Below are 14,865 nucleotides of genomic sequence, written 5' to 3' on the forward strand. Positions count from 1 at the left end.
ATTTTCGGGAAAAAAAAAAACTCTTCGGTTTCTTCATTGATAACGCACGCATGGATAATAGGAATCATCATTACTGGAACGGTAACTTCAATTTACATTCATTTATCTTTCAATTCTATTCTATCAATTTACATTCACTTCTTAGTTCTTCCTTCTTTATCTTCTTCTTCACTGATCAGTTTTTACAAAGATTACCAACAATTTTAGAAGCTTCAAAATCAGAATTCGGAATCATCAAATTTCGAAATCAGAAGGTTCAAAATCACAATTCTGAAATTCGAAATAAGAAGGTTCAAAAATCAAAATCTTATAGCTTAAGGTTTCGAAATCAAAGGTATAATACTAAACTGAAACTTTAGTTTTGTTTTTCATGGGTTTGTTTTTTCTAATTGAGTAATTTCATAATTTCAGATTTCTTATCGGTTCTTCTTTATTCATTTTCTTTAAGTCCAAATTACTGAATCAGGAGGAACAATCAACAATATCAGTTTTCAAAGCTTTAAACTTACAAGGAACAAGGAATTGAGGTAAATTCTAATTTCAAATTTCTATTTTTTCTGATTTTTTGTTTATGATAATTTCTAATTTGTAAGAACTAAGAAGTAATTATGATCTCACCATCTCAGATTGCAGATTTTCTGTTTTCCTTAGAAGCACATTCTTGTTTTTTTGATTTGAAGTGTCAAAAATAATAAGGTATTTTTGGATTTATGCTATGATATCATTGCAGATTTTGTGATTTCTTAAAAGCATATTTTGATTTTTTTTTCTTTGCAGTCCAGTTTTGATACTTCTCTTGGGGATTAGAAGTGTGGAAAATCTGAATCAAGAAGGAATCTATAAATTGGAAGTCATAAATAAGGTCGTTTCTTTCTTTTCTATAACTTATGATGCCTCCTAGAATAAAAAAATATGCATCTGGATATGAAAAACGTAAAAAGAAACAAAAAATTGAAGAAGATAATAAAATTCAAGCAGGATCTATGGATAAGTTTATAACAAAAAAAACACAAAACTTTATGGAAAATGAAACACAAAACGTTAATGAAGCTAATCTTGATAATAATGATAATGATAATGTTAATGTTGATGTTAATTTGAATGCTAGTGATAATGTTGATGTTAATGATAATCCTAATGTTGTTGATGATAATGTTGATTTTCACACTTTTGATATATTTGATCCAAGAAATTGGGATGCTCTTGATTCTAATATGATAAATATTTTAGTATTGAAAGGTCCTAAAAGAGATTTATCTATTACAAAAGGTCCTAAAGATAAATATTTAAGAAGATTTTCTGCAACATATTATACTAAAACTTTACCAAATGGGGAAAAATGTGATAGAGATTGGCTTGTTTATTCTAAAGAAATTGATAAAATTTTTTGTTTTTGTTGTAAAATATTTCGAAAAGGGTGTGGGAAGGGTCAATTAGCAAATGAGGGTTTTAGAGATTGGATACATCTTAACACTAGAATTAAAGAGCATGAAACTAGTATGGAACATGTTAAAAATATAAATACTTGGTATGATTTGCGTTTAAGATTACAAAAAAATAAAACTATTGATAATGCGGCTCAAAAACAATTAGAAAAAGAAAAAGTTCATTAGAGACAAGTTTTGTTGAGAATTATTTCTATTGTGAAATTTCTTGCTAAACATAATCTAGCTTTTCGTGGTACTAATGAGAAATTGTATGAAGATAACAATGGAAATTTTTTAGGATTATTTGAAATGTTGGCTGAGTTTGACATGGTTTCTTATGACCATATACAACGTATTACAAATGAAATTGGTATCCATAAACATTATCTTGGGCATAGGATACAAAATGAATTAATACTTTTGCTTTCTTCAGAAATAAAGTCTATGATTATTAAAAAGATAAAAAATGCAAAATATTTTTCAATAATACTTGATTGTACTCCCGATATAAGTCATCAAGAGCAAATGACTATTATTTTAAGATATGTAGATGTCTCGTCAAATGTTGTTTGCATTGAAGAATCTTTTTTAGGGTTTTTAGATGTAAATGATACAACCGGCCAAGGACTCTTTGATGTTTTACAAAATGAATTGAATTTGCTTGATCTTGACATTAATAATGTACGTGGCCAAGGTTATGATAATGGATCAAATATGAAAGGAAAACATCAAGGAGTGCAAAAAAAGCTTTTAGATATAAATTCAAGGGCTTTTTTATACTCCTTGTGGTTGTCATAGTTTGAACTTAACTTTGTGTGATATGGCTAATACTTGTGGTAAAGCTAAAAGTTTTTTTGGAACAATACAACGTATCTATACAATTTTTGCAAATTCCACTAAGAGATGGCAAATTTTAAAAGATAATGTGAAAGGGTTAACTCCTAAATCGTTGTCATCCACTCGTTGGGAGAGTCGTGTTGATAGTGTTAAAGCTATAAGATTTCAAATTTTCGATATACAAAAAGCTTTACTTCAAGTAGCAAAAAACGATAATGATCCAAAAATAACAAGTGAAGCTAAATCCTTAGCAAAAAATGAACTTGGCAACTTTGAGTTTATATTGACATTAGTAATTTGGTATGAAATGTTAAACACTGTTAATTTAATTAGCAAACAATTGCAATCAAAAGATATGCTTATTGATGTTGCTATGGAAAAAATAAAGGGGTTGATTTCGTATTTTAAGGAATATAGAGAAAATGGGTTTTTAAATGCCTTACAAACTGCAAAAGATATTGCCTTAGAAATGGGCATTGATCCAATATTTCCTAAAAAACGTGAACCTAAAATAAAAAAACATTTTGATGAGATTTCAAACGATACTTCTTATAGTTTTTCACAATCCGCCCAAGAGAAATTTAGGGTTAAATATTTTATTTATATTGTTGATCAAGCAATTACTTCTTTAACTACAAGGTTTGAACAATATCAACAATATGATAAAATATTTGGCTTTTTGTTTAATTCAGAAAAATTACTTTCATTAGATGATATAACCTTAAAGTCTTGTTGTATGTCTCTTGAAACTTCACTCAAGAAAGATGAACAATCGGATATTGATGGGAATGACTTATATGTTGAATTAAAATTACTTTTACATCTCTTGCCTAAGGAAAAATTGACAGCAATTGATATCATAAATTTTTTAAAACGCGTTGATTGTTTTCCTATTACATCTATTGCATATAGAATTATGTTGACTATTCCTGTTACTGTTGCATCTGCAGAACGGAGTTTTTCAAAATTGAAGATTTTGAAGTCCTACTTAAGATCTACAATGACTCAAGAACGACTTAATGGATTGGCTTTGATGGCGATTGAGCGTAACATGTTGGATAAAGTTACTTATGAAGATGTTATTGAAAATTTTATTTCATCGAATATTAGGAGGATGGTTATTTTCAAGTAGAAGTTATTTTTTTTGTATTATTTTGAATGGAATTTTAATTTTATGTATTTGCAATAGAAAATTAAATTATTTTTTTTTTGCTTAAATTTTAAGATCTTTCAAATTTTAGGGCCTATTTTTTGTTAAATCGCACAGGGTCACCAATATCTCGGGGCCGGCCCTGATATATATATATATATATATATATATATATATATATATATATATATATATATATATATATATATATATATATATATATATATAAAGAGTTAAGAGCAATATACTTTCTAAACATCAGATTTTGGCCGCAAAACTTTTAAAGATTGACAATTCTAGTCCCTCCCAGCACACGTGTTTTCCTCTAGTTGTCCACCGCCTCAATTTCTTTTAAACACAAAAATTGTGTTTTTCTTTCTATTTTCCAGATCCTTCTCTGCAGTGTCCCTTCAGGATCCTTCTTCCACAACATCTACTCACCGTCGACTATCACTCTTACGAACATCGTAGCCAGAGAGAAGGATTGACTGCGAGATTGGAGGTATGGACTATGGTGTGCGGAGGATGTCGTTTGGCAAGCAGTTTCTCTATTTCAGTTATTGCCTCCCTCTCCTGAACCTCTCTGTTGAGCACCGCTTCTGGTGGAATCTCTCCGTCTCACTACTGCTAGTAGTCTCAGGCAAGTCTCTCTACTTTTTGAAGGCTTTATCTTTGCATTAATGCTATGTTTGAGGTCGTCTGTTTCTTTTCCTATTCCTAACTTTAAATATTTGGATTATGCTTTCCTTGTTTTTCCTCAGGTTGGTCCACTTCCTATCGTCCTTCTTCTTTCCACGTCACTTGCCTCTGTCCCTGAAATATTTAGTTTTTCTTTCATAAAAACTCTATCGATTATCTCCTCCACAGTCTATTATTGATTTTGATTTTCAGATTAAGTAGCTGTAAAAGACTATTTTAGTGGGAAAGGAATAGACCATTGATTTACCCCATCTATGGCCAAGGATAATTGCCACAAGCCTTTTGTAAATGTCCTACTGTCAAAGGGTGTGTGTATATGTAATTTCTTTAATCTTAGGTTATTGGTGTTATTAGTATTTCTGCACTTTCTATACACTACATGTTTTAATCAACTTGTGTTGCTATTGTTTATTTTACAGGTTTAAGAATGACAGTGACATCTGTACTTCTAAACAGGGTTTATATTTCATACATGTTTTAATTATAAGGTGTTTCTATTGTTGTTGTTATCTACTCTACTTGGGATCTTTTGGTTAGCATTATATTTGTTTAAGTTCATTTTCTATAATATATTATGACGTAGTACTAAATTTTTTTCCCTGGTACTCAGTTATTGTTAAAAAAAATAATTTTCTTGATTTCATTGATTCAGGACATAGAGTTATCAAATGAGATAAATGAATCTTTCAATAAATCATCTCAAGCTTTGACAAAACTATCTTCCAATCTAGATAAGTGTCCATGTCCTAGCAACTGGGTATGTTAAATGTATCAATCCAATTCATTTAAAAGAAATAATAGAAAAAGACAGTATTGACCCACGTGGTTGATTTTATATTTTTACTTTTAATAGTTAAAAGGGATAATTTAAAAAGACATAACAAAAATAAAATATATCAAGAAAACCAAGGGTGATAGAGAGTTTACTTATAAGGCCATCTGCAATACTTGTCACGAGCAACGCAACCACGGAGACCAACACGAAGCACGAACTGGTGGTGGTGTACCAGTGACGAGCACGAACGGAAAGAGAGGAAGAAGAAGAGAGCCGGCTGAGAGAGGCCACTCCGTGGTCCTCCGTCTTCCCCACCACGAATCACCACGACCACGATGGTCCGGGATGGTGTGCACGGACAACGCTCGTGGCCACGTAGACCACGAGCCCCTTCGTTGCCGGTATACCAGAAGGCCTAAGTGTCTGATACAAACCATAAATGAGGACATGAGTTTTCCATTGGGTAATGATATTTCCACTTATCAATTTGATTCTTCCACTTAATATAAATTTGCATTTACATTTTTACCCTTATTTAAAATCTACAAAATTATGATGATATATATAGGGGTTTATACGATTGGCCTCTTACCATAACAAATTTAAACGTCCCCGTCCCCTGTTTATCACTTACACAAATTAATTAATTTATGTTTTTCTCTTTATTTATTTCTAACAAAAAAAATTAGTTTGTTTTCTTATTTATTCATCAAACAAACCCATCAAAGGATTCCATGTTACTCGATCAATCCTTTAAACTTCTCCATTTGAATATAAAATCTAACAAAAAATAAATTTTCTTTATTTATTAATCAAACAAACCCACTAATTTATTTTCTTAAACATGAGTTTTATTTTTCTTATTTATCATTTAATTATAAAATCTAATAAATGTTAATTTTTTTTCTTCTTTATCTATACATATCACAATAATATATAGTGAAAAATAATTCATTCCATACCAATGCATATCACAACACAATATTTAAATTAATACATATCAAATAAAAATATTTATATTACCCACTAAAATGTTGCCGAACAAAAATTTATAAATCACAATAATTTTAAAAAAAAGTTGAGGATAAAAAACAACATTCACCGTACTCCAATTACATACTATCACTTTTAAAAAATAAATATGCATTTAAATCAAATAAGTTGTTCTTAGATACTTTATAACTCATTTAGAAGACACGAATAAACGAAATATTACTAAACTTTTGACTAAACCTGATATGTTCTTTTAACCAATGATTCGTTAGTCAGTGGATATATTTCCTAAATTAAAAAAGAAAAATAACATAAATTTTACTGTACGAAACCCTTCAAGATTTGAGTTTGTGGAATCACCATAAACACATAATCTTTCATTTACTCGTATCTTTCCAAAAGAATAATAAAATGTTTAAGAGCAACTTATTTGATTAAAATGTATATGTAACTATATAAATGATAATATATAATTGATGTAGGGTGAATGTTTTTTTATAGTCATACTTTTTTTTAACATTATAATGATTTGACAATTTCGTTGGTAACAATTTACTATGACTTAATATGTATTAATTTGAACATTTTATTATGTATTAATTTGAACATTTTATTGTTGTGATGTACATAACTTTGAAATAAAATAATTTCCATTACATAATATATATCATTTAGTGGATGAACAAAAAGATAAATTATTAAAATTTTAAGTGGACTAGTTTAATAAGAGATATCACTTATCATTTACCAGGTTAGTTTGAAAAATAAATAAGAAAATAGGTTATTTTTTGCAAGGAATAAACGAGGAGAAAAAACAAAAATTAATTTATTTGTAAGTAAATAAAGGGGAAAAAGAAAGGGAAATTAAAAAACACACTAATTTTTGGAAGAAAACGTTTAAATTTGGTACAGATAAGAGGCAAACGTATAAACTCTCATTTATATCTCATTTTATTTTTGTAAATTTTAATTAAGGGTAAAAATGTAAAAATAATTTTAATTTAAGTGGAAGCATCAAATTAACAAGTGTAAATATCACCTCCCTTTTCCATTCTTACGTTATATGGAAAATTGCAAGGAGAAGACATGATTGTTAGACGTGTCCTATTGTGGCCCAATTGATTTGGAACAATACGGGTCCATGAAAGGAGGAAATTTACTCGATTATTTACTTTAGAAAAAATATTTTTTGATTGTTATTAAAACATCATGTTGTTTTTGTCGGTTTAATAGCAACGTATTTTTGTTAAATACATCAGGTAATTTTGTTGTCATTTTTTATTGGTTTGCTATTTTTTTGGTATCATCGAATAGATCATCAGAAAGCATACAATTTGAGTGGCTTATTTTGGAGCTTTAATTTTTATGTATACCATTTTATTTTTTTATAGCTCATAATCATTAACATTTTCTTAAATCAGTATGTATTGTTAAGCATGCATCAAGATTTTCAATGGAAGCATTCAGAATCTGAAGTCGAGAATGAAGATGTTATCAAAACTCTTGAATTAGAGATACAAAGAAAGAAAGAGGGAATATATAATCTGAAAAAAAGGAGATGGTGAAGTATGAACAACATGAAGACTCACATGGGAAACAACTTAATTAGCTTCAAAGGTTACTACATGACAAGAGACACGTTGTTTTCGAAGTCGAGGAAATAGAAAAACTAAGGCAGAATATTTCTAATTTATTCACAAATTTCAAGTAATAGCTTTCAAGAAAGTGCATTTAATAGTTTACATAATTGTCTGTATTCCAAAAATAACAACATACTTTGATGTTCAACTGCCTATAACTACAATCCTATTTCTTGCATTTATCCTAACCAGGAAATAACTACAAAAATAGCAATATATTTTTGTTTGTGTTTGTCTATTATGATATCTTCCATTTCTTATTCCTAAATGTTTTGATTAAAATTCTTAATGAAAACACAATGCTATTATTTATAACGAACCAAACATCATTAAAATCCGCATCTAACGCAAGCCTTTTTACCAGTATACTCTTAATTTATTAAGTTTAAGAAAAAAGCCAAGAGGTACTGTTTTTGTCATCTTATTCCACCATGGACCTAAAGCCCATGATAAAATGAATGAAGGAAACAATCCAACTTATTTATTTCATGGTTATTATTATCTGCTTCAGCCAACCCACTTGATTGATTATTTATTTTCATTTTCGTAGAATATGAATATGATATTAATGAATTCTTTAATTTATATAAATAACTATTTTATAAAACAAATAAACAATATCATATCATATACAATTAATAAATAAAAATAATATAGATAATGATAGGTTTGTATGTTTATAAACTTTTGATGTGATTAATCTATCGAAACGTTGGGGAAAAAAAAAAGCGTAAATCATGATTACGATTGGTAAGTTATTTTCTCGCAATGTTGAACGTGTCCTAAGTTTCCTTCAAGTGGAATGCATGCACATTAAATATTACATAAATAGATTACAAATATCTATATCTATTCATTTACATAGTCCGCCAAAAATCATATTTTCATAGGAAATATCATATTTTATAATAAATTTAATATTTATTAAACTGCATAAACTTAATCGAATTCCAACTGAAATTCTAAGACAGCATCTATGGCCGTATTTGGAATTATTGATCTTTACAATTTATTGTAACAATATTAGCATTGGGCTTAGGTTATATCTTTTCTAGGCATCTAGTGTACATTAAATTTGAAGTTAACGTTAGAAAGGTATAAATCATAAATTTACAATTTTAAATTGAGGTTAGAGACAATATGATGCAGTTAATATAATTCTAGTCGTCTACTTGGGGTGATAATTCGTGGGTGATTTTCAATTGGTACTGCTGCATTTAAGAGATTTTCAATTGTTGTTGTGTTATATATTTTAGTTAAGCCAAGCTGTAAAATTAAGTGTTAAACCAAATTTGCAAGCGGGAATATGGGTGTTCGTTTGAATTGATCGGTTCGATCCGATCCGATCCAATCAAATGAATTAAAATTGATTTCAATTTTCGAAACATAGATTCGAATAGTTCAAATTAAATTAAAATCCAACCCAACCAAATTACAATTCAGTTGGATCGATTTTTATAATTCAGTTTTCAAAAATCGAACATTTTAAATCCACATATAATTAGAATATTAGTCAATTTTATAGAAGAAAAAAAAATAAATTATTTAGTAGTGGTTTAAAATTTATAAAAAAAACTATATATATATATATATATATATATATATATATATATATATATATATATATATATATATATATATATATAGTGAAACTATTTGAATCTATTTGAAAAAAATAAATTAATAGATAATTACCGATATATATTAAAAATAAATAAATATTAAATAGTTATTCTATTTTTTTTTGACTATTCGGTTCTTATTTTATAAACCAAAACCAATCCGAAATAATAATTCAATTTTGTTTAAAACCAATAAAAAAGTCGAATATCCAAACCAAATTATCCAATCCAAATTGTCAAATTGGACAATTTGATTTTATCCAAATAATGAACAACCTAAACATGAAGATGTGAAGGCAAGAAAAACATGAGAAAGAGAGGGTGGAGTAGAGACAAACGGTAAACATGATAAACAAAAGTGTAAAAAAATATTAAAGAAAAAATATTTCTTTTAAGAAGAGAAGAAAAAATGAGGAGTTTTGGAAGAATTTAAAGAATAAAGTTCTATTGACCAACAAATTTAGGCCATTGACTTTCCTTTTTAGTATAGATATAATATAATATTTATTTGGTGTGGCTTCTTAAACTTTAAAGTTTTGTTGATCAAATATGAGAATATCCCCAAAAAGAAAAGTCATGACATGACATTTCGGTCAACTAAAGTGGTTCACATGGCGTTGACATGACGTCCATGTGGGTCATTTCAAATCTAAATTTATTATTATTGATTTTATTATTATTATTATTATTATTATTATTATTATTTTACATCAACAAAAATAGGAAGATGAAGTCCAAATAAATTATATGTTTTGGAAGAACATTCAATCATTAAGCATTGATCACCGCTGCCACATGTTGCCTATCCAACACCAACCAAAATGTAATCGATGGTTTTAACTACAATAAACCGATGAAAACAACTTAGTAAAATTATATATCGTTTTGGAGTTTTCAACAATCTATGTTCTTGATTCAATTCCTTTTTCAACTTTAACATACAACATTAATGCTTATTTTTGCATTAACTCAAACTTCTCTATGAAACCATTGAAGGAGACAAAGTGACAAACTTTGTTGCAAACCCAAAAGCATAATAAATTTTGGAAAAATACGAATGATATTTTTTTATAGTGGAACCATATTGATCTTAAACCAATAAAGCAGTTAACAATTTGTTGATTTTAAAGAATGAAATGGTCTTCAAAGATGACACTCTTTTTATGATGATCATCAAAATAAGCACTTAACCAGACCTAAGAAACACGAAATTTGACTTTATTATCATCAATTTTGAATCGGGCATCAAGAGGTTTAAGGTTTTTGTCATAGAATAAGAGTTGTTTGTATTTAGATTTTAGGTCTTCTATGGATTAGAATACTTTTGTAATTTCTTAAAGCTTTTAAGGTAGTTCTTCGAAGAATTAAGGATTGCATACAATTTGTAAGGATAGTTTAGGTGAACAGGGTTTGGCGTGTGTGGATTGAATGGTAAATGATTTCTAGAGTGGATGTTTTTTAGGGAAATGATAAAAGTATGAAAGATGACGACGACATGAAGGATGGAGACTATATGGATGTTGACGTTGATCTAAATGATGAAGAAGATATGGTGGAGGTTGAAGATGATCTTCGAGTTTTTATAGGGGAAATGATAAAAGTGTGATGAATGAAGATGAACGATACAAATTTTTAACAAAAATAAACATAAAGATGAAATATGAAGAATTTAACCTTTAAGACATAAAAATGACTAAAAATTCAAAATCAACTTTTTTGACATGTCAACATGTGTGCACTCTGGTGAAAAAATGTAAGTGATAAAGAAAGAAAAATACCAGTACCATGCTTGTGGTTCTTGTTTAAGACAATATAGTGCCTTTTGCAAGAAACACACACTATTGGGGTATGTGGAATGAAAATGGGTAGGTAATTCTTTCATGTAAACTTCTTCAGAAAGGTCACCATGAAGGAAACTTTTTTTAACTTCCAATTAGTGGATAAGCCATTGTCGAGGTATGACAATGCTAAGAGCAATATGAATGGCATGTTTGACATCACGAATGAATGTGTCATCAAAGTCTAATACCTATTGTTGCGAGAATCAGTGAGCAACCAAACCACGATTTTGTTATTAAATCCAAATAAAGATTAAGTGTATGAATGGTGGTGAGAAGTGAAAGAACTTTATGCTCAAGAGTCATTATGAAGTGATATTTGCTAATAACATATAATCATATATGGTTACATTTTATAGCAAGTTACTACTTATTGATTATTTATTAAAGTAATTTGATTATTAATAAATATAATCAATACTTTTATTTAATTGGGAAATTATTATTTATAGAAATAATATTTTCTAGAACAAATTACTGAAATGGTCCCTGTGGTTTGCAAAAGTTTCATGTTTGGTCCCTAACATTTTTTTGCACTCGGACAGTCCCTAACGTTTTATTTTCTTTTGGTTTTTGTCCCTAACAAAATATAAAAAGATAATAATGCCCTTATAAATTTCCTTTTTCATTATTTTATAATTATTTGTAAATTAAAAAAAACCTAATAATTTACTTCTAATTTCTATAAATCTCTCCTACACCTATTTCTATTTTGTATATTGTATTCTTTATCTAAAAAAGAACCCTACATCTCTATATCTCAATAGCCATCACCCACAGCCGGATAACCTCCTTCCTTTTCCAAACCCGAAAAACAATCAACTCCTACAAAACCATAATGTTGGAAAACCATCACCTCCGTCAATCCTCGTTCAACCACCACGGTCTACCTCCAACAACACCTTCATTCAACCCTCCATCGTTTATCTTTGGTCATTACCATCACCCACCACCCCTACCACTCTTTAAAAAATCATAACCAAACTAGAATCAGAATCAAAAGCCATGTATAAACCTTGAAATCAAAATATGTTCCGGAAATCTTTCCTGAAAATATTCCATAAATCAAACACAAAATGCATTTGTCGCTTCTTTTCGATATTTCGGTTCTATGGGTTTCAAGAAATCTCTAGATATGTTGATTTTATAGGTCTCGGTGGCAGAGGGAAAGTGGTGGTTTCAGGAGAGGCGGCGATGTTTTTGGCGAAATAAGAGAGGTGGAGGTGTGATTTCAGGGCAGCGACCCAGTTGTTCCAACGACATTAGAAAGGATTATGAGTCTTGTTTCATTTTCACTCTTCCTCTTTCTTGTTGTACATAAGCATTAGATGGTGGTGGTGAAGTCTTGTCATTTAGTAAACAACATATACATAGAAGTGAGAGATATAAAGAAGAGATAAAGGATGTTGAGGTCTTAGTGGTGGTAGTGGTCAGGTGGTGGTGTGGTCCGATAGTGGTGGTGGGATCTTAGGTTATATTTTTGGACGAGAAGAAATATAGAGAAGAGAGATAAATATTAGGGAATTAAGATAGATACAGAAAAACTAAAGTAAATTGTGGCGGTGTTTTTTTTCGAAAGACCCATGCTTTGACTTGATGAAAGTATGGTCTTAAGATACACTTGTGTAAGTATATAAATAAGACATATACTACTTGTTAGAACTTGATATTCTTCTCTTTTTCCTCTCTAAAAGACGAGAACAACAAGTGTTCTTTCCTTCTCCAACTTTTTCATTGTGTAGTATAGTTTTGGGTGGTTAATATGTTTATCCTTTTAAGAATTATTTGGTTTAATGTTTTAAGGCTTAATAAATATATTATACAAGTGAAGATTAGTATCTTTGGGTGGTTTACTCTTGATTGATTGATACATTATAGAGAGCTTCTACTTTGGAGTTTTTGCTTCACTTCATCAACTTCCAATCTCCCATTAGAATCAACGTATTCAAATCTTATAGTTATTTTTCCTTCTATGGTTGATTTAATATTTCCATGCATTGCAAAATAATCATTGGTGGGTTAAAATGGGTTTACGTTTATTCATTTTAAAATCCTTCCATTGCTAACTCGTAGTTTATTATAGACTATTTTTGAATTAAACTCAAAAAATTGATATCAAAGCCATTTTTACAAGCTTGGTTAGATTATTATATTTTTTTGGTATAATCTTTGTTTTGGAAAACATACATGTGTTTCTTTTTTAAGAAAATATAATATATATTTTCTATGATAACTTTAAAATGTTTATAATTTTTTTATAACTAGAAGTTTATATGCATATTTTTAGTCATAAAAGTTGTCTTAGAAAAACAAAATATTGTTATATATATATATATATATATATATATATATATATATATATATATATATATATATATATATATATATATATTGTGCATAAACCAACCATGTACCATTTGTGATGTTATTTGTTAAAACGATTGTAATATTTATTTAATTTTTTATATAGTATGTAATAATTAAATAAATAGTTTTTTTATTTTGTTTATTTTTGTAACTAATAGATTAGTTAGAATAGTTCTTTTTATGAAATGTAACAATAATGAAGATGGTGACTATTTTTGAGATCAAAAGTTCATGTACTTAATACTATTGAATACTATTGAAGTACCTTAGGAATGCCATTTTTTTTATGACTCACAAAATGTCAGTAGTTTATAGTTGATTTATGCACATATGTTTTATACATTTTAATGCCTGATTTTATCTTATATTTTGTATTTTGTAAAATTAGATTTTAAAATACTAGATAATATTTTAAACATAAAATGATTACAAAGAGTTTGGTTTTAATAAAAATGTTCTCATAATATAAGATGGTAAAAAGGTTTTACAAATAAAATGGGCTTTATCGTTTAAAACTAGCAAATGTCACATTTCAATGATTAAAATTATATAAATTTAAAATTAGGATTTTAGAGACGTATAAAACTCCAAACCTTATATAATAAAAGAAAGTATTATTAAAAGATTTATAAATATTTTTTAGCGTTCAAATGTCATACCTTATTACTAGATATTAAATTTAAAATTTGATCGTGTCAATACTATAAAATTGGACTTTATAAAAAATTGCTAAAATGTGAGTTTAAATAAAAGGGTATCATGGCTTATTGGATGCCTTTAATAACCATGATATCATATCGTTTTTTTTTTTTTTTTTTTTTTTTTTTTTTTTTTTTTTTTGTAAACTAGACTTATAAAAACATTAAAAGACCCATTATTAAACGTAAATGTCGTCCACTTTGAAAACACTCGCACGTCACTTGCATAAGCTAGTAGGATTTAGGTCACCTAACCACTAGTGTTATCTCTTGATGATCGAAGTGTATTCGTGATTTCTATAACCTAGTTATAGACCGATTACATAAGTTCCTTAAACTGGATGAGTTGATTGAAATCTGTTGTGATAAAGGTCACCTAAGCAATAGAGGTATGAGGCATACATGGGACCAAACATGTCTATTGACTTAAGTTATTAGCGATCCCATAATGCTATGAATTATATTGTAGAATATAACTGAAAATCAATATCTACCTTGTTAGATATCGAAATATCCAAACCGAAACAGACCCGTTGATAGTCGGTTTTTTCAGTTTCATTTTTTTATTCGGTTTCGGTTTATTTCGTTTCCAGTTTTTTCGGTTTCGGATTGACCGGATCGGGTCAGTTTTTTTTGGTTTTGCGGTTTTTTGCACACCCCTACTTAGAACTTCTATTGATATTATTTAGTTATTTAATAAGTACGTTAGGTTGCATGCTCTTAGAATTAAATAGTTTTAGATTGCCTGATTTGACGTTATTGCACAACTCTCGTCTGCATCTAGCATTTGTAGTGTCGGATCATTTGATTGTGATTGTA

The 14,865-nt window shown here is 28.6% G+C and overlaps 1 pseudogene; it reads left to right on the plus strand.

The window, feature by feature from the left end:
* The first annotated feature begins 890 nt into the window (after positions 1 to 890).
* Positions 891 to 3,396, plus strand: LOC111892677 (uncharacterized; annotated as a pseudogene).
* The last annotated feature ends 11,469 nt before the right edge of the window (positions 3,397 to 14,865 follow it).

The sequence above is a fragment of the Lactuca sativa genome, chromosome 7 (genome assembly GCF_002870075.4).
Source record: "Lactuca sativa cultivar Salinas chromosome 7, Lsat_Salinas_v11, whole genome shotgun sequence".
Taxonomy (NCBI): Eukaryota; Viridiplantae; Streptophyta; class Magnoliopsida; order Asterales; family Asteraceae; genus Lactuca; species Lactuca sativa.